At 39.5% G+C, this 27839-nt stretch overlaps 1 protein-coding gene across 1 annotated transcript in view; it reads left to right on the top strand.

Annotated features, from left to right (window-relative positions):
• Window positions 1–8787: 8787 nt before the first annotated feature.
• The window catches only part of KIAA1217, a gene marked incomplete at its 3' end in the record, with an annotated part of 500156 nt that continues 481104 nt past the window's right edge, over window positions 8788–27839 (top strand). Inside the window, exon 1 of the mRNA XM_082618040.1 lies at window positions 8788–8905. The remainder of the gene's footprint in view (window positions 8906–27839) is intronic.

Genomic DNA, 27839 nt, shown 5'->3' with positions numbered 1-27839 from the left:
TTCCAGTAAATGTATCTGTATTTTGTGTGACTGAACCAAAAGGAGATGAAACACCCTGCTTACCCCGTAATGACCTCTTAAATGTGAAAATGAGACCTGAGAGAAACAGGAAAGTGGTGGGGAGCTTCTAGAAGAAAGAGTTATCTGATTTCTAGAAGAAATCAGATTTCTAGAAGAAATCACTTGAATATGCTGCTGGCATGATGTGAAAGTGAGGATCCACCAGGATAAGGGATGGTCCCCATAAGATATGTTTACTTGGCAGATAACAAACATCAAGGGAACCAAGTTCCATCATTTTTTCTTGGCCACCCTCATGCTGGGATGTCTCAGCCAGTGGTCTGGAGGGAGCCTTTGAGGTCAGGCTATGAGCTGTCACGGGGTCCCATTGTTCCCTGTCACTGTGAAGCTCAGCATCTCTGTTGGTTCCTACAAATGGGCCAGAAGAGCCAGTTTGGGGGTTGTGGCTAGATCACACAGCTTGTCCCACCCCACCGAGCTTGCAACTCCAGAAGGGACGTATAGGAAGGGGTGTGGTAGATAGGGTGGAGGAAGGGAGGGAAGACCCACTTAACCAGCCAGATCAACTGAGTCAGCGCTTCAGGATAACAGAATCAGTGATGTCACAGCCAGCTTCCACTTCACGCTTCTTTGTACAAACATGTCATTTAAGACACTTGCAGTCGCTTCTTTCCATGGACTCTGATAGCTTTATTTTCATCCCCAGCTGCATATGTTGACTGAATAGCAAGCCTCGGGGCTCCTGCTATGGTCTTCACTCCTTTCTTGTGCTGGGCTGTTTGCTCAGCCCCTGGTCCCAGCTAGAAGCAGTCAGAACCTTCAGGACCTCCTTGTGAAGCTCTGGTGACCAGGTCACTGTCCAGTCATCTCAAATGTCTCAGAGTCAGGAGCTTGGCTATGTGTGGGCAGACTTTTCTAAAGACATGCTGGATGGAAGCAGGTCTTCTGAGTCTTCCTTGGGCTCAGCCCAGGCTCCTAGGCATTCAGGAGAACAAAGAAATGTTCCAGAGGTTAAAAGCCCTCCTGCTTCTCCTGGGTGGATGGGGTCCTACTCCAAGTTTAATGACTGCTTCAGCTCATGGTAGATTTGAGGATCCCTAGAGGAAAAGGGAGAGATGTGAATGACAGAACCAGCTCTCTTTGAACTAACCTGGTAATGACTGTGTTGTATTCCTAACCCAGGCTAGAGAAAGCCTCATGTGGAAAAGCCTTCCTTGGTTTCTAAACCACAAGTTCATGCTGCTGAAGCCAAACATGACCTCAGTGGTCCTTTAGCTGCCATATCCTATACCTGGCTTGGGAGTGTGAGGGTGTGGGCATTTGAGGAATCGGGGGGGCCAGGGACGCCGACAATAGGAAACTTCCTTTGCGCTGATTTTAGGACCTCGTTGAAATCCTAAATCTCCTGCACACGGAAGGCTTTGGAGAAGTGGAGAAGAGATGTATGAAAATTGAGGAGAGGCCTGAGACTAAATTTTTATAAGTCTAAACCCAGAAGGCTTTCTTGAAGGGGTTGCTGTGGAAGCCAAAGATCTTATCTGGGGTTGACCCCCAATTTGAGGACGTTTCTGAGCATCGTTGAGCATGACACCACCAGGGGGCAGTCTGAAGCTGCGTCCGTTACTCATCATTTCAGTCTTGACCAAAGTCAAATCCAAACCACACAACCCTTTCTGTCCCTGTACAGGAGCTTCGAGAAACCCCTCAGGTGGCATTTAAACTTTAAAGCTTTGGCAGTGATTAGCAAATCTGACAGCATCATTAAGAATATACTGGATCTTCCCCTTAAAACCAATACCAAATTCAGTTTTACTGGGAGTATGTTGCCGTTCATTTTCTCATCTAAAATGGCCATTTTTCGCTGGTTTCACTGTCTCAAATAAGAATGCAAATTTAAATAAGAATGCATTATGGAATGCTCCTGCCCTAGGTTGTAAAAAAGAAAATTTGCTTTCTTACGTAAAGCTTCGCTTCCAGTCCATGTTATTAAAATTTAAAAGTCTCCAAGGTCAGTACGGTATACCAGAGACGGATTCACACTCAGATTAATGTTTTGTTCAGCTCTTGCCATGTGTCAAGCATTGCCCTGGGAATGGCATGGAGAACTTACGGCCTCCCAGAGCATCAGACGAAATAACAGAAGAGCCAGTTCCCTGGTACTCTGTTAGCTTTTAGGAAATAACTGGTCAATTTGGAAAATGAAAGAAGAAACAGTAGAATAATTTCTGGAACCATCACAGCTTAGGGAACCTGACATGTTCATAATCTCAGATTTTGGGGTAGTACTCCTCAAGTGAATTTTCTACTCTATCAATTCCATCCCAGCCAAATTAGGGTAAACAGCTTTCCCATTATTAAGAGAGCATTTCCCCTTTTCTTAAAGTTTTCATTATTTCCTCACAAGTATTAGTACTTTCTTAGAGCAGTTTTGCAAATATATGATACTTGGGAATAGGCACAGGTTGAGGTGGTGATCCAGGACTGTCTCCTAAAAGCTTTGAGAAGTTTGGAAGAACATTGAGTTTTTCAATTGAAACAGCAATGAAATAATGTCACTGTGTTATGAACAGGTGCTGCCTTCTTGCCTAATGTGTCTTAATTCTAATTAGTTAAACAGCAAAACTGAGCCCTGATTTTTTGGCAAAGTTAAGCGTATGGTTGAGTGCGCTCGGCACAGGAGAGAAATTTACAAACTTTGAATCCTGGTCCCAGGTCTATTATTGACTTCGGGAAAGTCACTTAACCTCTTGTTTCTTATGTCTCTGGAATGAAATGGAAGTAACAAAATGAGCCTGGGAGGCTGTGATTAATGTCACAAATGATGGAAATATACTTTGCAAATTCAAATTGGTATCGCAGTGCTGATGTGAACCCCTAGCGGAGGGGCATGTGTCCTGTTTCATAGACAAGAAGACCCTTTTCTTCCTTCTTTTGCCCACCTCTATCCTCTGACTATGTCCAGACACTCCCAGAACCTTACCCAGCCCTTCTTGCCTTTATGTGAAGCAAACATGCAATAATTTCGAAGACATTTAGAAAGCATCTTATCTTTACATCCTTCAGGAAGCAAGACTGTGAAAGTCAAGTTACTGTAGCTGTGCTTGCACCCCATCTTGCTTCAGAGTGATGGGGAAGGGGTGGGGTTTGGGGAAGATAGGGACAAAGTGGCTTTATTACGTAGGAAGGAGACAGTTTCTCTACAGAGGTATATAGCATTGGACCAATACCTCTTTCAGTGGATTTGCCCTCACTAAACAGTGAGCATACAAACTAGAACCAGACAATTTTCCTTTTTATTGTGTACCCAGCAACAAGCACAGTGCTTGACACAAAATAGCCACATGATAAATGTCTGTTGGAGGAAAGATGGGGGAAAAATCAGCTGATTCAGCTGCAATGCTAATAGTCACACCAAAGTGCTCAGAAGCTGCATTTTCCGTGAAGATCTAAATAATGATATTCTCATGAAATAACAGGAAGTAATACCAGTCAATTTTATCTCAATGTATGCATAAAATAAAAATTTAGTACATTCATAAATGAATTTTAAGTTCCATCTTTGTTGTTTTTTTGGAGGTTTTTTTAGCAGTCAAAATTTTCTACAAGCCTGAGTGCCAAGAATGCAAAAGAAAAAAAAAATGAAGAGAGATGCTAGTTTAAACTTGTATTGTGGAATTTCCAACTAAACCTACGTCACTCACATCGGAAAATGTAATTTCAGTCAGATGGATTTTATTCTTGTTTACTTCTAAGCATCCAAAATATTTTAAAAAGTAAAGGTATAAAGAGGAGATGCAAATGCCTTCAAAACCACTGTTATTTCTCAGAAGCCCAGCATTGCTTGAGAACTGAAAAACAGCATAGCTTGGTGATCTAATCTTTTTCAAAAGTAGAAGTAATTCCCAGGTCTCACCTACAGATGATTTGTACTGGGATTTCAGCAGTTTGTTCTTTCAGTGTTCTCTTGAAAAGAAGCAGACACATTTCAAGACTTTCTACCAACTTAGAAAAAGTTCTATCATGAAAGGAAAAGAGAACTAGGTATTATTTCGGGAGAAGAGTTACATTATCTCAGATTACCGCATGTCCCCAAAAAGCTATTGTTGAAGGGAAAATAGATGATCGCTTGGGAGAAGATGTAGGCTTAAAGCCATTTTCAAAAGAAATGCTTTATTTTTTTTTAATGATTCGGATCCATATTCAATAAAGAGCTTTGCTAATAATTTTTCCTAATTACTTTAGCTAATTCATATTTGATGAAAAAATATATTGTGAAGACTGCAGTAAAGTGTAAGTTGCTCTCCCATGTAATTAGTTTGTTCTGGGAGCTCATTTTTATTATGAAAATAATTTGCGGTAGGTAGTTATAAGGGAAGGGGCTCAAGCTGGAAGGCTTCGGGATAATATTTCCTGTATGAAACCTTCTCTACCATGACAGTTCATTTTATTCCTTGGAAGTCAAACATCTACTTTTTTTTTTTTTTTTTCAAACATCTACTTTACATCTAATTTCAGATAAACAGACTCAACAAGCTCAGGCCCTCGACTGTCTGACAGCATTTCTGTGGCATTCCAGTTGTGAAGGGAATTAAAGGCTTCAGGCATCAGTGGTCGTGTATTTCCTCCCAGAGTACCTATTTCTGGGGTCCTGTTTCTCTTTCTAGCTTCTCTCTCCCTCCTGGTGCCAAATTGATTGCATGGAATATACAGGGACTGATGGAGGATGGAGGGAGGGGAAAGCCATGCCCATACCTGAGTGACTACCCTTTGGAGACATTGACCACTTTTGTTCATGGTACCCTGAAGCCAGGAGGAAAAGGGGAGGTGCTTTCATTTTCTTTTCTAAAACCAAACTCTCTGCCAGTGCTCTGGATCCTATCCATACCAACCCCCAGGAACTTTCTCTCAACTATTTTCATTTCAGTTTTATCCTCTACTTGGCTCTTTCTCCTTTGCCTTCAAACATGAGTAAGTTCATTTGTATTAAAAAGAAAAAAGAAAAAAAAGACTTAATCTTACCAGTCCTCAAATAAATGTTCTTTCCCTGGTGCTTCTCTTTCTTTGTGATTCACTTCCTGACTTTTATGTACTTTGCAATTTGGGCCCTATCCTGAAATACCTTTATTTCTAACGTGTTAACTTAATAAAATCAAACCTTAGTACAGAAAATAACTCCAAGAGACGATCTGATCTCAGTCCATAACTTCAGGCATCGGTGGCTGTGCACTTTTCCCCCAGAGAACCTATCTCTAGGACCTGATTTATTTTTCCTACATCCTTCTACCTCCCGGTGTTGATTTGACTACCTGGGAGATGGATGGAGAATGATGCTCTGCCTGTATCTGCAGTGATTCCCCATGTTTCAGATAAGGCACCGGGACCAACAGCCAGGGGAGGCTGTGTCTTTGGATAAATCTTAAGGTGTTGTCTCATGCTTTTCAATCTTTTAACTATGTTTGATACAGTTGAAAGGCTAGTTGGGTTTCCAGGACATGGTGTTTTGAATTTAATTTTGAATAAAAGGGGAGAATTGGTTAAGGACCTGGACACCCATAAAAAGTCACACTAATCCTGTGGATTGATAAAGAACTACCATAAATAGAGGGCCTTCTATGAGGAAAACTACCGGCATGATTCTAAAAGAGAAAGATTACTGACTTAAAAACGATTCAGAGCTGAGTCATTGTTTAATTAGGGTTCTTTATTTAGACTCTGGAAATATTTCCAAGAGAAAAAGGAGGCACTGACTAAGTTACAGTATAAAAGGCAGTATGTTTAGATATGTATTCAAATATGCACAATTGAATCTCTTTCACTGGGATAGTTTTATAGTCACCTTTCCGAGAATAGTTCTATCACTAAAATAGCCATATATAATTTTTTTTCTTTTCTTTTTTTTGACTTTTCTTCTGGCCACTAATACTAAACGGTAAGAAAACTCTGCATTGCATCTTAAAATGAAAATATATATAAGTTAGATTGCCTTGTTGTATGTGTATTTGGTGGTGTTTGTTTTGGTTAGTCTCTTGAGTGATTCAAACAGGAAAATTCAGAAGAACCAGATGAAGGCTGTGTATTTGCTCTGGGGAGAGTTCCTAATCACAGGAAATTGCAGGAAGCTGACCTGGCCTAGGAGACTGAGGGTTTGCAGACTCTGAGCTGCTAAGGCCCATCTTGGACCCTGGGCAAAGCCAGCTGGGCTCTGACAATCAAAGAGCAGGAGCAGTGTGACAAGGGCAAGGCCACTGACATCCTTGCCACTACCGTTATGTATAACCATCCCATTGTCTTTGAGTCATTCCCTTGGGGTTTAGAGAGGAGCTCAGGTCACCTGCCTGGGCCCTGGCGGCCAGGACTGCTGAAACGTGATGGGGGAAAGGGAGGGAAAAGATCTGAGAACGATTACTCTTCCAGCTTCCTTAGATTGGAGGATGAGAAGACAGATTCTCTCAACAAGTCTGTACAGTGGAGAGAATTTCTCTAGGAAAGAAAGGAGCCTTGGATTTTGGACAGCTCCGCCTGCTGCCCTCCCCCACCCTCAGTATTCATCATAGAGAGAAAATGTATTAGAAGACTCTGGCTAATAAAAATTCCATCTGCCCTCTGTTGATTTATTAAATTACTATAGAACTCATAACACTGTTCTAAGCGTGGTTAATATTGAATATATTGTAATAATTTCTAGCACTGTATACTTTTGTAATCCAACTCAGTTAAAAGTACATACCTTGGGCTTCCCTGGTGGCACAGTGGTTGGGAGTCCACCTACCGATGGAGGGGACGCGGGTTCATGCCCCGGTCTGGGAGGATCCCACGTGCCGCAGAGTGGCTGGGCCCGTGAGCCATGGAAAAAAAAAAAGTACATACCTTTACACAATTAGAATTGGGCATTGAGGATATAACATGCGTGTTTTAGGGGGTGACGTCATTTCTTCAGCTTCAGATATCACCCTTGTTTCACATTAAACCAGCAATATCTAGCAAAGAGTTTAAATGCTTTATTTAATAGGAACTAAATTAACAAGATCCTCTGTCCTTTATACTCTTCAAATAATTTTTCTTTAACTCTGAGTACCATCATTTCACATTTAGGAGAAATTTCATCTTACATTCTTACATTCTTTCTAGTGCAGCCAGTTTGGATTTCTCAAATGAGAAAATTTCATCGTTAGCCAGTGGACCAGAGGGAGAAATTTAGTTGCAAAAAAGGGCAAGTTTCACAATTGCTTTTCTCACAAAGATTATGCTGGTACAGGATAACCCTCTGGTAATTAAAGTGTCACTCTGAATCGTAGAATGTTTTCCATAATTCTGCTACTAATAGTAATTTTCAGTATCAAACAATAACACTTCATTCATTCAGACTCAGTTTCATATTCCTCTTATCTCGAAGTCTCTAAATTCTGAAATAATTTGGAACATTGAAATCAATATTTACTAAGCAAACTCTCTCTTCCAAAATCTTACAGACTGGGTAGCAATACTCAAAATATTCTAGGGGCCTCTTTATTTTATTCAAAGACAAGATTTTTGGGTAGTACCAAGTATTTTTATTTTTTTAACAACCAAATGATTGCAAATGGCTATTTTAGGGTCAACAATTAAAAATGTGTTTGTGACACATTTTAATTTTGTTCAATGAATTTTTTTCATAGTTTCATTCATGATTTTCTTTCCACTTAGCAGTGTGTTTCTCTGGTTATTAAGAAGGATCGATGTAAACAGATTTCCATTTGGGGAAATGTCCTAAAGGGTTGTACTATTCTGTGTGCACTCAGTTCAGTGACATCAACTAAACTACCAGAACTTCTGGCAGCATAGAAATCTGCTGACTATAGGGAAAGATGGCAAAGTCAAGTTCTATTTTGGAGGGTTCCTCAGTGATCCTGGAATCTTCCTCTGCAGACGTGGTGCCTCTTGATCTCATCCATAATTTCAGTATCTTTATGTTGGGCAACTCATGTTCTTCAGTGGCCCAGCCTCCTGCTACGGGTCCTGAATCCCGTGGTTATTTCCCATTTGGTACAGCTGATGGTATCCAGGCATCTCTGTGCAGCAGGCTCTTGAAATAATCCAGCAATCAGAGCTGCCCGTCACTCCCAACAAAGGGAGCAGAGAGGCCCATCAGAGGTGGCCCAGCCGTTCATTCAGCCTCTCTGATTCTCAATTGGCCTTCCTGATTTCCTTCCGCCCCCAACTACATAAGCCTGCCCTTATTTTCTTTTTTCTTTCTTTCTTTTTTTTTTTTTTTTTTTTTTTGCGGTACTTAGGCCTCTCACTGTTGTGGCCTCTCCCGTTGCGGAGCACAGGCTCCGGACGCGCAGGCTCATTGGCCATGGCTCAGGGGCCCAGCCGCTCCGCAGCATGTGGGATCCTCCTCCTGGACCGGGGCACGAACCCGTGTCCCCTGCATCGGCAGGCAGACTCCCAACCACTGCACCACCAGGGAACCCCAAGCCTGCCCTTATTTTCATGGTTGATCTAGTTTAATGTGTTTCCATTCTTTGGTAGTGTCTAATTTAGGTTTTGTGAAAAACTGGAAGTTAAAACCTCTGACTTTGGGTAACTTGTACAAAGGCGTGTGTGGGATTACGAGGCATTCTGTGCTACACATCATACATGTATGCATTGTACTCTTTGTTCTTCCTGTGTTTTTTTAATCAGCATGAATCTCTAATTACTCAGCAGTTGCTGGGTGGAACCATGACATTATTATTTGTGTTTTTCAGATGGAGAGACTGAGGTCCTGAATTTGTACTGGTTGTCCTGTGCACTGTGTGTCCAGAAGACGGGGCTGGAGTCCCAATCCAGAGCCCCTGGGTGTCGCCCCCAAACACTGTGCTACTTATCGGTGGAGGACGCCTCCTCCTCATCTTCTTTCTAGGTAGGTCTATCTTTTTATTAAATCATAAAGCGAGCATTCATCATCTTGACAGTGAATGAATTATGAGCTAAAGGCTTGTCTCTAAAACTTGGCTTCTGTTAATTCCTCCCTAAGCCCCGAGGAACAAAATGTCTGAGTTGAACCGTTCACTCTTCCTCCAATGTGTATTCATTCGGATATGCAGCTGTTTTATTTTTTTTATCCGTTCTTTCTTTGAGCTTGCAGGCAGTGCTGTCGATATAGGTATTGCTTTTCAGGCTATGTTTTATGTTCACTTATATGCCTGTCTTTGTGTTCAGACTCTGGCTTGAAGCCATCATGATGACTAAAGAATAAGAGAATGTTCAAACATCATGAACTTTTCGTAAACAATTTGTGAACCTCTGTAGGTATCTGATGACTTCGTGTCTACGGCGTGAATAGAATGAATCAAAAATAAGAACCCTTTTAGTCCTACCCCATGATATGATTTTGATCAAATTCAGGGTCCCACAAAAGTAGCAAAATTAATTTGCCAGTTTCATTGAGGTTCTTTTACTTTGCCCAGATCAGCCTATGGAGGTGGACTTGGGTGTCTGGAACGGTGGGATGACCAAATTGACCTCCAGCTTTAGCTGGACTCATTTGGCCCAAATTCTGATCATAAATCTACCAGTTCAATACTTTATACTAATAAAAGCAATTTCCATTTTGAGTTTTCTCCCATTGCAGAGGTCTTCACAGAGCCCTTACCATTCCAACACAACGTTGTAAAATTTTGATATTTGATCCAGAGGAAGCTAGGAAAGAGAATAGATAGATACTGTCCCCGTACCGTCCTTATCACCTTGGATTTGCTTTAGTGAGCAGTGTGAATCAACACTCAGCCACACTGCCTGTTACCCAAGAACATCATGACTTGAGAGTCACTGGCAAGAAGTCATTGAACTTAGTTTCAGCAACCTCAGAATCGGTAATTCATGGCTTCCACGTTTGTACCAGCTCTGATGCAAGAAATTCACTGAGTAATACAAGAGTCAGACTTACAGAATAGCTTCTGAATTCAGGGAACCAAAGAGGGCGTTTCCTCCCCTTCTGTAAAATGACAGTGTTGGTGGAACACCATCAAATAAGAGAGAACCTGTGGATGCTGGACTTTGTACAGCTAGAGAGCTGGTTAGTAGGTCCTAGTTACTCTCAGCCAGAAGCTAAACCTCAGAAAGGGGGTTCAGGAGTCCCCTTAGCTCCCGGTGATTTACTCTGATTTCCCTTCGTAGGCATATGGAGTCAATTTTCCACTGTCTCTATAAATACTGTTGTGTCTGTCTCTCTGCCAAACCAGCTACCTTTCTCACCCCAGGGAGAAGCCAGAGATCAGACATTCCAACACACCAGCCCCATTAGACATCATAAGGGGAGGGAGGAGATCTGGCAGTCAAAATGATGTGTGTATTTGAATCTTGAAAGAGCCAGGCTAAACTTAGAGTCAGTGGGCTCCCATAAATAACCTGTGTTCCTCTCTCTTTGTGTGGTTTGGACTAGAATGCCTTTCTCTTTAGAGTTGTACAAGCAGCCAGAGATCAAAGAGTCACCCGTTTATGGATGCGTAGTTCATCGCAAAGTCATCACGCTCAGCGGGGGGAGGGGGTGGACTCGGGCCCCAGCACTCTCATATAATTTTCTCCTGTTACTATTTTGTTGCATGGATTGGGTCTGGAGGGCACTCAGAGAACTTGCAACTACTTTAACTTTTTAAAAAAAGAGTAGAGATGAAAATTCACTTTCAAAGGGGGGTTAAAACTTAACTGGCAACTTTCTGGGCTGTGGAATGTGGTAAGAGGGAAGAGGAGGTAAAGAAATTGACCCATTACCACATGGAATGTGGTTTAAAAAGAATAGAAGGCAGAACAGTATCCTGTGTAATTGACTTACCCTTGAGTCAACATTTCGGAGAGCCTTTGATAAGCAGAGCAGAACATATACAGGGATTTTTTTTTTTTTTAAGCCCAAACTAGGTAATATATTTGAAAAACAGACTTTGAACTAGTTTGCTGGAATGTAAAGAATAAACATGTTTCAAAGTATAGCATTGGTGATGTTAACAGTCCCCGGATTGTGGATAATCACAATGATTCAAACTAATAACTACTATTTGTTCAACGTCTACTGTGTGCGTGTGCTGTGCAGTATACGTGGTATCTTTTAATCCTCCCAGCTACACACAAGGAGGTGTCTTCTCCCCACTTACGCACAGGGAAACGAAACTCCACAAAGTTTAAGTGCGTTGCACAAGGTCACTCAGTCATTAAGTGGTGAGCCCAGAATCTCTGAAGTGAATCAGAAGTGACGGCCAGTTAGCCTGTAGGTAGTGTTTCTGAATCCTCACTCCTCCTCTGGCCTCTGTTGCAGGAGTTGTCGGAGCTCCTTTGCTTTCTGAGTTGGGGGGCTTTTCAGTCTTGTGCTTGCAGCCATTCAAGCCAGGGTCCATCATCTCCAAGTCCTGCTTCCCAGCCTTCCCCATTCCCTCAACCACAAGTCCCGCTCTGGCTTCTAGAACTGCCACCAACCACACGCAGGTCTTCTGCAGGGAGCAATCCCTTGAAGGCATGATGAAGAAAGTGCTTAAAGAAAATACTTTGTCAGGTCTATTGCCCTTGAAAAGGGCAATAAGGGATCCTTATTGGACTTCTTGTTTAATTTGTATACAATATGTCAAATACTTTCTTTGAAAGACAGCTCAAGATACTGAATGAGTCTGTGTGTTTGTCCACAGGTAGTCAGACTTGATCCCTCCCCCTCGTACAGCATATTGCATAGCTAAGGTCCTTGATCTGGTGTTTTTGCATGAATATCAGGGACTACGTATCTAGTAAAATAACTCCTATCACATGCTTGATCAGTTACAGTGATTGCCAAAGAACATTTCTTCAAACGTATTCTTTTAACAGGAGTCACATTCTAGTTTCTTATACTTTGTTACTTAAATCTTAATTGAAGCTGAACTGTGTGAATCTTAAAAAAAAAAAAAAAAAAAAGTATGTGGTGTAGTACAAAGAACTCAATGAATAGAGTCAATACAAAGTCTCAGTGGCTATAATCTCTGGGAGCCTTTGTCCTTGTCACAGGTAAAACCTGCATCACAGGGATGCCACAAGATCAAATAATTCAGATGATGGGAAAACTACAACCCTCTACAAATGTTACCTTCTTTCTGTTCCTTTCCGTGTTATTACCTTTCCTTCCTCCCATCTCTTTATACTGCTTTAAAAAATAGTTTAAAAGGGTCAGAAATAGAAGCAAATAATCAATCGATTCTTTTTTTTTACCAATTTAATTGAAAAGCAATTGAGAGCATCATCCAAAATCCTGTGGCTCTTCCCCCCTCCACGTTTTTTTGAAAGATTTCACACGTGCAGCGTAAGAAATTGTGAGTCAGCCTTCTCCAATCCTGACTTTAAGAGTTGCAGAAATCATCTGCCAGGCAGCACATATGTTCTTCGTTCCATGAGAGGAAGAAAACACATTTGCTGAAAAGAAATGGAAATTTTAAAACCAGTTGAGTTGTAATACAGACACTTCAAATTTTGCTAGCTTCTTTTTCCCTCTGGTTTCTGACTGCTTTCCTGGCCCTGACAGTTTCTCCTGCTCATGAGGCATCTGTCACCCCAAACTCTCTCTCCCTGGGGCGTGGGCTTCAGTTGGCCGTGGAGGGAAGGCACAGGAAGTGCAGAATGACAGAAAGATGGAATTATGATGCAGAAATAATAAGTCGACAGTGACTACTTCTTGAATGCAAGGCACTCAAAGGCTGTAAATCCATTTTCTTATTGAGATCTTGTAACAATTCAATGTGATAATAACCTTTGGTAATAAACTGCAGTCTGTAGTTCAGGGAACATGGCCTTAGCAGATGAAGTCACTTGGCCAAGGTCACACAGCTAGTGAGCCAGGCAGAGGTGAATCATAACGCCCCTCAGTATAACATCACATGCGGGAGCTCCAGACGTGGGGGAGGTATTTTCTTATGTTCTCCTGGGCAGTCGTCTTCAAGGAAGCATACTCATGACCCCCAGCAGCCTAAAGAACCGACGGCTGGCCCGTACTATTACCTCTGTGTTAACAGTGCAGAAACCAGATGCCAACAAGTTGTGGGTTTCTTTTGAAGCAAAAGAAATCAATTGTAGGGGAAATGAAACTCTCAACTCAGTGTTCTACTTAATAAATTTTAAACTCATTTTGTGATGCTTTTTGCCCTTCTTCACCTCTCACTGAAGCTGTTCTGTTCCTCGGTAACTGGTACTTGGTGGTTCTCGTGGATTGTCGGTCAGCATGTTTTTATTCATTAAAATGTGTGAGTAAAAATCGATGCGATGGGAGAACCATGACAGCCTCGGCCACAGAACAAAGGCTTTTCTAAACCAGCATTTCTCCTATCACATCTGGGTAGATGTTTCATGTGGGTATTCTTTCCCCAAGTATCCAATGGAATGATTGCACGTTTAGACAGAATTGACAGTGACATTTTCTTCGACCAAATAAAAAAAAAGTAAAGGAAAAAAAGGCAGAAATTTCTACGTTTAACTAGAAAACCTAAAGGCAAGTTGAATAACACTTTGAAAATTTATTTCCATGTTGTGATCTAAAGCAGACCTAAGGTGTTTCTGCAGACAGGTGGTACAGTTGCAGGTCTGCTGTGAGTCCTTGGGTAAAGGATTGTGTTGACTTTCTGAGAATATTTCAGGATTCACCATCACAAAGGACTTTGAAACATGGTGTTAAACTCCCATTGAAACGGGTCACAGTGTAAACGTTAAAGATGTATATGTATGACTGATTCACTTTGTTATAAAGCAGAAACTAATAATAAAAAAATAAAATAAAATAAAATAAAATAAAGAGGAAACCAAGCCAGGTAAACCCAGGATCTTGGCTCCTTGTCAAACCTCACCATTTGAAACCCCAGCTCAGGGCTTCCCCGGCGGTCCAGTGGTTAAGACTCTGCGCTTCAAATGTAGGGGGCTCAGGTTCCATCCCTGATCCCACATGCCATGTGGTGTGGCCAAAAATAGTAGAAACCCCAGCTCAGCCTTCCAGAAGTCCTCCAAGGGAGCCTTCTCTAAGCCCATCCTTGTCACAGACACCAGCCCTGTGGCTTCCTTGATCCCGCTAAAACTTAGCCAAGAAGCAAAAGCTCAGAGAGTGCCATTTTGCATAAAACTGTCAGGCAGGAACGAGCACAGCAAGGGAGAAATTCCTTAGTCACAGAAATCCGAGGGGTTCCATGGTAAGACAGTAGTCTCTGTCTTTCAGATGAGTGGGGAAAATTCTCCCTTGTGCCTTTGAATGAGGGATTTCCCTAAAGACAATACTGAACTCTGTGTTTAGTTGCTGGAATTCTGCAGCCCTGGGTTTTTGGTTTTTTTTTTAAGTCAGAGCTTTCAGAGGAATGTAATGCCCATTATAATGAACTGTAACTTAGGAGCACCCAGTAGATACAAGAGAATTGAAGAATTGAAGGGTTTTTTTTTTCCTTTTTTTTTTATTAGTCTCTGCTTTACAACAAAGTGAATCAGTCATACATATACATCTGTTCCCACATCCCCTCCCTCCTGCGTCTCCCTCCCTCCCACCCTCCCCATCCCACCCGGCCACAAAGCACCGAGCCGATCCCCCCGCGCCACGCGGCCACCCCCACCATCCATCCACCCCACGCCCGGCAGTGTATACACGTCCATGCCTCTCCCCCGCCCCATCACAGCCCCCCCCATATCCCCAAGCCCACCCCCAGTATGTTTCTGTCTCTATTCCTGTTTTACCCCTAAGTTCTTCATGACATTTTTTTTCTTAAATTCCATATATATGTGTTAGCATACGGTATTTGTCTTTCTCTTTCTGACTTACTTCAGTCAACCAAAATATTTAAACTTTGGCTAGATCAAGCCGACACTGATTTCCACATGCCTCAGTCAGTAGAAAAATGTACCTTTTAAAACTAGAACTTTTTTTGGTCACTGATAGCATCTTAGCCCATAACATTTTTTATGATTGAAATGCAGTTAATCTTCATTATTCACAGAATCTGTATATGCAAATTCACCTGCTCACTAAAATATATTAAATCAATACTTAGGTGCTTTCACAGTCATTCAGGGACAAGTTGCCGAAAACGCACACACGTTCCTAGCTGAGGTGCACCCTCTGCCTCCCTGTTTGGCTCATACTGTAAGAAAGTGTCTTTTTCATGGCCTTAGTGTCACATTTTTCACATTTTTGTGCTGTGCGTTGAGGACATCACCATTTAAAATGGCCCCCAAGTGAAGTGCGGTCGTTCTCCCTAGCAACCCCGAGTACAGGAAGGCTATGACGTGCCTTACAGAGAAAGTATGTGTTCGATATGCTTCGTTCAGGCGTGAGTTACAGTGCTGTTGGCGGTGAGTCCATGTTCATGAGTCAACCAGATATGTTAAATAAGATGTCCTTTGACTGAAACACATAAAACAAGGTTATTTATTCATTGTTTGATGAAAAAGTTGTGACCAGAGGCTGTCATGAACTGTACCCTGTGTTCTGCCCTAGGAGCAGTGGTTTAGTACCTGCTAACTCAGTATTCCATGGATACTCTAGAACCTGAGTACTGCAAATAATGAGAATTGGCCATATGTGACTGAAAGCTCTGTACCGTCTGCTCACTTGAGTGGCTCTGTGGTGTGTAGATAGTCTTCACTTACCATCTCAGGTGGGACTCGGAAATGTCCTGCTGTGTTTGGGACGGGGGTTACGGAGGCTGGATGAGAATCCAGTGAATTTTATACATGAGGCAAAGAAGGGGAAGCTGGTGCTGGAATGTGGAGAGAGAAGAGAAACGTGGCCATAGGTCATGGCCAGGATTGTCGTAAAGGAAGGGAGGTGGAGGTGGAGGAAGAAACTGAAGAGAGAAATCTGAAAGTAGAGGAAAAAATGCATATGTTCATAGTGAAACTCAGAATCGGTACCCAAGATAATGCCATTAACCATGGGATGTGTCATTGAAAGTGTTCAACATACTCCTCCCACTGGATTATAGAGCAGGAACATTAATGTGCATAAGATGTCATCTGTTGTATTTTCTTGAGAAGCAGTAGGTGAGATACCGAGACATTCAGCAGAGCTTAATGACATCATTTTTTTTTTTTTTTTTTGTGGTACACGGGCCTCTCACTGTTGTGGCCTCTCCCGTTGCGGAGCACAGGCTCCAGACGTGCAGGCTCAGCGGCCATGGTTCACGGGCCCAGCTGCACTGTGACATGTGAGATCTTCCCGGACCGGGGCACAAACCCGTATCCCCTGCATCAGCAGGCGGATTCTCAACCACTGCGCCACCAGGGAAGCCCAATTATATCATTTTTACATAAACTGAGCTTTGTTTATTTTTGTTTCGTTTTGTTTTGGTTTTGCCTTGTGCAAGGTCATGACTCTTTGTTTCACAGCTATCCAGAAGAGACAATTTTGATTTTGAATAAATAACATCTGTAGAAATGTTTCTCTTAACCAGGGGCACTTGGATGCACTTAAGGTAATGGAATTTTATTTTATTTTATTTTATTTATTTATTTTTTTTGCGGTATGCGGGCCTCTCGCTGTTGTGGCCTCTCCCGTTGCGGGGCACAGGCTCCGGACGCGCAGGCCCAGCAGCCATGGCTCACGGGCCCAGCCGCTCCGCGGCATGTGGGATCTTCCCAGACCGGGGCACGAACCCGTGTCCCCTGCATCCGCAGGCGGACTCTCAACCACTGCGCCACCAGGGAAGCCCCGATAATGGAATTTTATAACCTATTTAATTCGCAATGGCAAGAGAGAGATTTTTACTAGCTAACTTAGAGAAACAACGTGTTCTCATATTCATGCAAAAGGTAATTTGTTTTATAGGCAGAAAATAGAGTTTACAGTTTGAAATAAACAAATCATTGCTTTAAACAGTGGAGGAGAAAGCATACTACTTCAGAAATTATTGCTTGTTTACAGGCATTTGCTTGTTGGAAACAAAAGACTGAAATGAGAGCCCCTGTATCATTAGCCTGCTATATGAGAAATGAGCAAGTATATACAGGGACCCAGAGCAGGAGAGAGAATTTCCCATAATCCCATGTGGACATGATAAATTGTACCATTTGGCCACTTACTGGTATATTAGATCAATACAACATCTAACTCATGAGCTTCAGTTAGAAATCTCAAGTCTGATGGAAAAGTATTTTTTTGTATTTCAGGAAAGATTCTCAAAACTTTAGGAAAAATCAGTGCTGACGAAATATGGCCAAATTATATCTTCACATATGAAAAAGGTACTGTTTTTTTCTAAGAGTTTGAAAGTCATTTTGAGCACTAAGATTTTTTTAAGCAGTGTTAAAATCACATTGAACTGCTGCTAATGAGTTATATCATACTCATATTTTTTTGAAAATTAAACAAAATAAGGCACAAAATATACAAGACAAAAATTAATACAAATTTTTCAGTAAGTATTAGGTATTATAATAATATTGTTGTTATAGTGGATGTTGACCCTACAATCAATAGTATATAATTATCTAAGTGTCCTAAACCAAGTATCGTTTTCTTTTGATTATCATGCAAATGACCTTGTCATTCTTGAAAACCCCTAGAACCAACAAAGTAAAAGATAGGAAATAATGAAGCAAAAGGAAATTTTGAGGGCTACTAAGATACTTTCCTGAATCCTCCAAGACATTTCCTATAAAAGACTATGCATTGATTTTGCTGGTCTGCATTCATATCTGCTTTGTTAGGGTAATTAAAACTCACTGCTATAACAAGCAACTTCAAAATCTCAGTAGTTTAAAACACTAAAGATTTATTTATTGCTGGGCTTCCCTGGTGGCGCAGTGGTTGAGAGTCCGCCTGCTGATGCAGGGGACACGGGTTCGTGCCCTGGTCCGGGAGGATCCCACATGCCGCGGAGCGGCTGGGCCCGTGAGCCATGGCCGCTGAGCCTGCGCGACCGGAGCCTGTGCTCCGCAACGGGAGAGGCCGTAACAGTGAGAGGCCTGCATACCACAAAAAAAAAAAAAAAAAAAAAAAGATTTATTTCTTGCTAACGTCACAGTTATGTAGACTCCGGTGACTCCTCTGGGGGTTCTCCTTTAAATGGTTTCTTCCACCTTATAGCTTCCCCAGTCTCAGAGGAAGGGAAAGGGTTTGTACTGTCGTCAGGGAAGTTAAGGGCCAGGCCTGGACATAACAACATCCTTTCCACTCACATTCTTTAGACCAGAATCTCATGCTAAGCCCACAGCATAACTTCAGATTATTCTGGGAAGTGCTGTCTTCCTGTTTGCATGGAGAAAAGAAACAGAATATGCTTTACTGATTCTTCAGAGATACTCAAGGTTTAAACTTTCCAGTGTGCTCTGTTTATTTCTTAGCATGCCATTAAATAGGGTTAACAATTTATTATAAGGGCACCACTTGACACCATAATTTTTGTATCTCAGCATGCACAGTTGATGTTGCTCCAAGTCTTCCCTGAAGCTTCCCTGAACATCTCACCATGCCCTATAGTGATCCTCTGATCTATGCTGTTATAGTGACGTTTAGCAAATCATCTCTGTAGTCTTTATTCTTTCTACTTATTATATGTATTATCTTCCTATTAGACTCTAAGCTTCTTACATAGTCTCGTCTAGTCTAGTCTAGTATGATATAGTACCATATCATATATTATTGTATGGTAGTTAATGACATGGTCTCTGCAGTCAGACTGCAAAGGTTTGAATCCTGGTTTCATTACTTACTAGCTATTTACCTTACCTAATTATCTAACCTCTTTGTACCCTAATTTCCTCATTTAAAAATAAGCATAGTCACTAAAGTGCATACCTCATATATTTTTTATGAAATTTCACATGATAAAGTATGTAAAGCACTGAGAATAGTAAGCATTTAAAAACTCCTAGTGAGTCCTTGAGAAATGTCAAATGTAATTACTTATACAAATTGAACGATCACTTTTTATTCTTGAATCCTCTACTGCAGCTAGCATATAGGCCTGCCCACAGGAGGTCACAAGAAATGTTTACTAAGAGAAACAATGAAGATATTTGATTGATGAAATAGAGAGTCTTCTACTTCCACATAAGAATCCTTCCTCAGTATATTGCCTCCCGTTCCACACAGATACCAACATTAAGGTATAATGATTTTTCTTTATAATTAGGAACATGTAATTAGGAATTAACCTTAAAATGGCTTCTTTTTTCACATAAACAATGCAACGCACTAAACTTTAAGTGAAACACTTCCTGATATAGCATGTCTAAAATTCGGGATCAAATAAAACATCTAATTAATTTTCATATATACCTGAGCTGTTATGAACATAAAGGAATACCTGCAAAGTCCACAGATTATACGAAAGTGCAATTCCACAGAAGTACAGAAATTTATTCTGAGGTGTTTACCTATTCCTTGTGACCTGGGACCTGGGTTCCAATGGTTACACACAGCAGATAAGAAACAAAACCTAGGATGAGAGCAGAGTAAGAAGATAGACCAGAGACATAGATAAAAAGCAAGAAGGGGGATTAGTATAAAAAAATCCCACATCTCATAGAGAATTAATAGAGATAATTGCTTGCCTCAGCCTTCATTCACTCTGAGAGGAGCAGGAGAAAGAAAATAGCCATCTTCAAAATGCCTAACCTCAATCCTACCAGGTAACCATTGTAGCCACCAAAAAAGGGCAGAATTTGAGTTCAAAGTGGCGTCAAGTTGATAGTCTCCCAGGTACTTGACAGGAGAAATGCAAATCTTCTCTAAAAGAATGCATCTTAAACCTAAGCCTCACATTTAGGAAAAAAGTTTCCAAGGAACATGAACTCACACACACAAAAATTACCAAACACAAGGGAATAGAACACTATTAGCAAGAGCCAAGAGAAACAGCAAAGTGAAGAATTTCAAAAGTGGAGTTTTTATACCAGGAATATGTAAGTTTTATATCTTTAATACTCTCAAGAAACTAAAAGCATATAGCAAGTGTCAAAGTTACATGACATTAAACTGTGGAATTTGGAAAAAAAATAACTTTATGGAAATGAGAGATATAATAATTGAAATTAGAAACTGCTTTAAACACCAGGTTAGATTAACTGAACAAAGAATGTGTAAACTAGAAGATAGATTAATAGTAATAATTAAGAATGCCATGTAGACAGAGGAGGTAAGCATGAAAGAGGAGTTTAAAGGTGAAGAAAATATATAAGGGAAGGTAGAACACATGTCAAATTGGAAGTATAGGACAGGAGTGGGCAAATTGTTCCTGTAAAAGATCAGAGAGTAAATAATTTAGGGTCAGTGGGCCACAAGGGCTCTATCAACCCTACCATTGTAGTGCAAAATGACATTCTGAGAAATACTCAACTCTGTCATTGTAGTACAAAGCACCCATAGATAATAACATAAACAGATGTGCCTGGATGTTTACTTACAAGAAGGCAGCATACTTGATTTGGTGCATGGATCATAGTTTGTCAACTCCTAGCCTAAGAAATAATAGAAAATCAGGGCAGAGCAAAATTTGAGAAGATAGTGGATTACATCTCAATCAAGATGCCCTCCCACCAAAAGTAAAACAATTAAATCTCGAAAGAAAAAGAAAAGGTACAATAATGGCTGGGAATTTTCCAGAAATAATAGAACACAGCAATTCTCAGATTCATAAGACCAAAAACTCCAAAGCAGGGTAAAGTAAAAATAAATTCACAGCTAGATAAATTACTGTGAAACTGCAGGACAAGAATGACAGAGAAAGATTTTAAAAGTTGCCTTAAAAATTATTAAATTCATTCCCCTAAAAAGATATAGAAACCGGACAAAATTTTCAAAAATATATCAGGGCCCTGGAAATTGACCTAAGACAAACAATAATTGTGAAGCATTTATTCATGAAAAACTGCTAGGACTTTGAGTGAGAATGGTAGAAATCTGTGATCTTCATACCTGGAGTTAGTCCAGACACCCCACTACCAGCAGCAGCTTGGCTGATGCTATCTATAGTTTCACATGAGTGGGGTTGGATGTGAAAACCAGAAGTTTAACTGTCAGAGAGGAATGACTTGGAATGAAAGGTGAAAACCCACACTCAAGAGTTTTGTCAGTAAAAGTAGCAAAGTTGATAGGAAATGAATTGGAAAAATCTGGTGCTGTTCACCTTAAACTTGAGGTCCCATTTGAGTGAGCAATGGACAAGCAAGAAATTTAATAATGAGATCTTGGAAGTGAGAAAATCCCAAAGAAATGACAAAAAAAAGTTCTTGGAACTAATAAGCAATTATAGCAAGGTAGGAGGATGCAATATATAAATATTAAATCATATTAATATTAAGATAATTATATATAAGCTAATACAATATATAATATATTAACATTGTATAATAATTATATGATATACAAATATTAATTGATTGTTATTAATAATTAATATTAAATTAAGTTGATGTTAATCTTGATAATTAGTTATGTGTTATGCATTAGTTACATAAATTAGTATTATTATAAATTAATTAATATTAAAAAGTCAATTGCTTTCCTATATACCAGCAATGAACAATTGGAATTTGTAATTAAGAACACAGTACCAGTTACATTAGCACCAAAAAAGTGAAATACTTTAGGTATAAATCTAACAAACTATGTACAGGATCTATATGAGGAAAAAACTGTAAACTCTGATGGAAGAAGTCAAATATCTAAATAAATGAAGAGAGATTTCATATTCATGGGTAGGAAGATTCAGTTTCCTAACTTGATCTATAGATCTGAAGATTTACATCCAAAATACAAAGAACTCCTGAAACTCAACAGTGAGAAAATGAACAATCTGATTTTAAAATGCTTGAAGTCTCTGAACAGACACCTCACCAAACATGATACACAGATGACAGATAAGCATATGAAATTATTCTCAACATTATTTGTCACTAGAGAATTGCAAATTAGAGCAATAATAAGATACTATTAAACACCTATTAGAATAGCTAAAATCCAAAACACTGACAACAGCAAATGCTGACAAGGATGCGGACCAACAGGAACTCTCATTCATTGCCAGAAGAAATACAAAATGGTACACTCACTTTTCAAGATAATTGGCAATTCCTTACAAAGCTTACAAAGCTATACGTGGGCTTACTATAAGATCAGCAAATGCATGCCTAGGTATTTGCCTAATGAGTAGAAAAAATTATGTTTACACAAAAACCTTCACATGAATGTTTATAGCAGCTTTTTTCATAATTGTCAAAAACTGGAAGGAACCAAGTTGTCCTTCAATAAGTGAATGGAGCAACAAATTGTGGTATATCCATACAACAGAATATTACTTGGCAATAAAAAGAAATCAGCTATCAAGCCATGGAAAGACATGGAGGACACAAATGCATGTTACTAAATGAATTAAGAGTTTGTAAAGGCTACATACTGTATGATTCCAGCTGTACAATATTCTGTAAAATGCAAAACTATAGACACTAAAAAAATCAGTAGTTGCCTGATAGGAGAAGGAAAAGGGAGGAGAATAGGGATGAATAGGTGGAACATTAGGAAATTTTTAAGGCTGGGAAATTATTCTGTATGATTCTCTAAAAATGGACACATGACATTATGCTTTTGGCAAAATCCATAGCATTGCATAACACAAATTGTGAACCATGATCTAAACCATGGACTTTAGTTAATCATTATATACCAGAATTGGTTTATCAATTTTAAATGTACCACATTAATGCAAGATGTTAGTAATAGAGAAAATTTTGTGCAGGGGGATAGAGGGTATATGAGAAGTGTCTATACTTTCTGTGTACTCTCTCTACAGACCTAAAATTGATTTTTAAAAAGAAAGTCTCTTAGATTGTTTTTAAAGGAATCAAATGAAAATTCTAGATTTGAAAAGTAAAATAATCAAAATGTAAAATATTTTGGATGGTTTCAACAGCAGTTTGAGATGCTAGAAAAAATAATCAGTGAACTTGAAAATAGATCAATAGAAATTATCCAATATGAATATTATATAGAAAAAATATTTTAGAAAAATGAACAAAAGCTCAGAGACCTGTTGGACAACATCAAATATACCAATATGCATACAGTAGAAGTCCCAGGAAGAGAGGAGAGAGTCAAACAGGCAGAAAATTAATGGCCCAATACTTTCCAAATTTGATGAAAACTATTAATATACAGACCCAAGAAGTTCAGTGAACCCCAAGTAGGATAAAGAGAGAATCTCTACAACTAGACACATCACAGTTATTACTCTGCTGAAAAAGCCAAAGATCAAGAGAAAACCTTGAAAGTAATGAGAAAATTAACTTATTGTGCACAGAGAATGACAAAATAATTAATATATGACATCTCATGAGAAACAATTGAGACCAGAAGGTAGTGGAATGGCATTCATTCAATGTACTGGAATAAAAAATTCTCAACCAGGAATTCTCTCTCCAATAAAACTGTCCTTCAAAACTTTGGGGAAATAAAGACATTCCCAGATGATCAAAGACAGAAAAGTCATTACTCACAAATCTGCCTTACAAGAAACATTAAAAAAAAGTCAGTATGAAAGAAATGACACCAGACAGTAATTTAAATTCAAAGGAAGAAATGAAGAGATCAAACACAGTAAACATGTAGGTAAATATAAAGACTAAATTTTTTTGTTAATTTTTGTAAAAATCATAAAATTATATGAAGCCATAAATTAACACTGTATTATTGGGCTTATAACAGATACACGTGCACTATATATGACAATATTAGCGCAAGGGTGGGGGATAAAGCTATATTGGAGAAAAATTGCTGTATTTTACTAGAATTTAGTCAGTATTAACTTGAAGTAGATCATGATAAATTGGTATGAATCCCTAGAGCAGCCCCTAAGAAAAAAAACTAAAAAATAAAGCTTAAAAATAATAAAGGGGGCTTCCCTGGTGGTCCAGCAGTTAAGAATCCACGCTTCCAATGCTGGCAACGTGGGTTCAATCCCTGGTTGGGGAACTCATATCCCACATGCTGCATGGCATGGCCAAAAAAATAAAAAGTAAAAAAAAAATTTTTAAGAATAAAAAAAATAAAGAAATTAATAGTAGTACACTAATGTTTCTTAAACACAAAAGGCAGTAAAGGAGGAAAATAGGAAGAAAAAAAGACATGAAACATTTACAAAACAAATAATGACAAATAATGTATAGGAATCTAACACCAAAACCCCAAAATACATGAAGCAAAAATTGGAAGATTAATAGGAAAAATAGATAATTCAACAATTATAATGACAGATTTCAGAAAGAAATATAGTGGCAGATTTCACAGAGAAAAGATAAATCATCCAAAGGAACAACAATTTGACTATATCTGATATCTCAATAACAATGGGGGCCATACACAGTAGAAGTATCTATAAGGATATGAGGAAAAATAACTGTCATGCTAGAATTTTATACCTAGCAAATTATCTTTCAAGGATGAGAGTAAAAGGAAGATATTTTTTTCAAAATAATAAAAAAAACCTGGAGCATATTTTACCAATAGGACCTCACTAAAGATACGTACTGTACACATCAGAATGATAATTTGAGATACGAGTATTAAGATTTGCCTCTTTTAGTATGTGTAGCATACTTCAGTAATTTTTAAAGTCACTCATGTTTCCATATAACAGGAACAAATAAAAAATAAAACTTGAAAATATCATTTTCAATAGTGCAATCAATTTACGCTATCTAGGAATACATCTGACAAAAGGTGCATAATTCATAGGCTATTATAAAACATGATTAAAAGACTTTAACTCTTAAATACACATGGGAATCAATCTAAACAAGCAACTATAAAACTATTAAAAAACAGACAATTATACTGGTGATGATGTTTAATTTATACTTTTAAAAAAACAAGGGACAATTAATCTTAGACCCCACTAGTATATAAATAAGGAGGGGATGATTGAAATAATATTATCTGGGGCATTGCTATTGTTCTGAAGAATGGGGAAGGGAAAATATTCATTATTTTTAGAGTTATTAAAGATAAATATTTAAACACATAAGGTAAACATTAAAAATAGCATGTATCTTTCCAAACTTATAGAAGAAAAGGTTACAAGAAAGAAGAAGAAAAAGTCTAAACAAAGAAAAAGGATCAAAGAAAAATCAAACTAAATAAAAAGGGCAAGGTATGAGAATACAAATAAATCTAAATGTATCTAAATGTATCAGAAATCACAATCAATATAAATGAACTATTAATGTAAATCATTACATTAACAGTTTAAAGGAGCAAAACTATGATTATTCCAAAAGAGTCAAAAAGAAAAATAAATGAAAGTGCATGATAAAATTCAGCAATCATTCATGGTCAAAATTTATAGCAACTGGGCCTCCCTGGTGGCGCAGTGGTTGAGAGTCCGCCTGCCGATGCAGGGGATGTGGGTTCGTGCCCCGGTCTGGGAGGATCCCATATGCTGCGGAGCGGCTGGGCCCGTGAGCCATGGCCGCTGGGCCTGCGCGTCCGGAGCCTGTGCTCCGCAACGGGAGAGGCCACAACAGTGAGAGGCCCGCATACCGCAAAAAGAAAAAAAAAAAAAAAAAAAAAAAAAATTTATAGCAACTAAAAACTAAAGGAAATATATTTAAACTAAAAAAAAAATCTACAAAAATCCTACAGCAAATCTGACCATATTGAAGTATTAAAATAATTATCTTTATATTCAACAATAAGATCCAAATGCTCACTATGACCATTTCATTTCAAAATTGTACTAGTGAGCTTAGCCATCACAATAAGAATAGAAAAAGGAATAAAAGGTGTAAGGATTAGAGATGAAGAAACAAAAATGTCATTTTTTGCTGATTACCTACCTAGGAAATCCAAATGAATTCATATATTATTAGAGTTAGTAAAGCAGTTGGTAAAATTGCTATGTGTAAGATCAAGCTAAGTTAACTTTGTAGTTGAGCATATGAAGAAACTGGAATTCTCCTTCTTTGCTGAGTAAAGAGTAAAATTTTACAACCATTCTGACAAACTATTTCTCTTCATCTATCAAGCTAAATACATATAAACTCTGTAACTGAGAAGTTTCCCCTCAACACATACAGGTATAATTAAGGAAAATAAGTGCTTATGTTCCTCAAAAGATGTACAAGAATGTTTTTAGCTGCTTTATTCATGATATAAAAAACTGAAGGAGAGGAACCAAGATGGCGGAGTAGAAGGACGTGCTCTCACTCCCTGTTGTGAGAACACCAGAATCACAACTAGCTGCTGGACAGTCATTGATAGGAAGACACTGGAACTCACCAAAAAACATACCCCACATCCAAAGACAAAGGAGAAGCCACAATGAGACGGTAAGAGGGGCGCAATCACAGTAAAATCAAATCGCATAACTGCTGGGTGGTTGACTCACAGACTGGAGAATACTTATACCACAGAAGCCCACCCACTGGAGTGAAGGTTTTGAGCCCCACGTCAGGCTTCCCAACCTGGGGGTCCAGAAACGGGTGGAGGAATTCCTAGAGAATCAGACTTTGAAGCCTAGTGGGATTTGATTGCAAGACTTTGACAGGACTGGAGGAAACAGAGACTCCACTCTTGGAGGGACACACAAAGTAGTGTGCACATCAGGACCCAGGGGAAGGAGCAATGACCCCAGGGGAGACTGAACCAGACCTACCTGCTAGTGTTGGAGGGTCGCCTGCAGAGGCAGGGGGTGGCTGTGTCTCACCATGAGGACAAGGACACTGGCAGCAGAAGTTCTGGGAGTACTCCTTGGTGTGAGCCCTCCCAAAGTATGTCATTAGCCCCGCCAAAGATCCCAGGTAGGCTCCAGGGTTGGGTTGCCTCAGGCCAAACAACCAACAGGGAGGGAACCCAGGCCCACCCATCAACAGTCAAGAGGATTAAAGTTTTACTGAGCTCTGCCCACCAGAGCAACACCCACCTCTACCCACCACCAGTCCCTCCCATCAGGAAACTTACACAACCCTCTTAGGTAGCCTCATCCACCAGAGGGCAGACAGCAGAAGCAAGAAGAACTACAATCCTGCAGCCTGTGGAACAAAAACCACATTCACAGAAAGATAGACAAGATGAAAAGGCAGAGGGCTCTGTACCAGTTGAAGGAACAAGATAAAAGCCCAGAAAAACAACTAAGTGAAGTGGAGATAGGCAACCTTCCAGAAAAAGAATTCAGAATAATGATAGTGAAGATGATCCAGGACCTTGGAAAATGAACAGAGGCAAAGATTGAGAAGATGCAAAAAATGTTTAACAAAGACCTAGAAGAATTAAAGAACAAACAAACAGAGATGAACAATACAATAACTGAAATGAAAACTACACTAGAAGGAATCAATAACAGAATAACTGAGGCAGAAGAACGGATAAGTGACCTGGAAGACAGAATGGTGGAATTCACTGCTGTGGAACAGAATAAAGAAAAAAGAATGAAAAGAAATGAAGACAGCCTAGAGACCTCTGGGACAACATTAAACACAACAACATTCGCATTATAGGGGTCCCAGAAGGAGAAGAGAGAAAGGACCCGAGAAAATATTTGAAGAGATTACAGTTGAAAACTTCCCTAACATGGGAAAGGAAATAGCCACCCAAGTCCAGGAAGCACAGCGAGTCCCATACAGGATAAACCCAAGGAAAAACACACCGAGACCCATAGTAATCAAATTGGCAAAAATTAAAGACAAAGGAAAAGTATTGAAAGCAGCAAGGGAAAAATGAAAAATACCATAAAAGGGAACTCCCATAAGGTTAACAGCTGAGTTCTCAGCAGAAACTCTACAAGCCAGAAGGGAGTGGCATGATATACTTAAAGTTACGAAAAGGAAGAACCTACAACCAAGATTACTCTACCCAGCAAGGATCTCATTCAGATTCGATGGAG

The sequence above is a fragment of the Mesoplodon mirus genome (genome assembly GCF_964341445.2).
Source record: "Mesoplodon mirus genome assembly, chromosome: 4".
Lineage (NCBI taxonomy): Eukaryota > Metazoa > Chordata > Mammalia > Artiodactyla > Ziphiidae > Mesoplodon > Mesoplodon mirus.
This window is presented reverse-complemented; position numbering and strand designations above follow the sequence as displayed.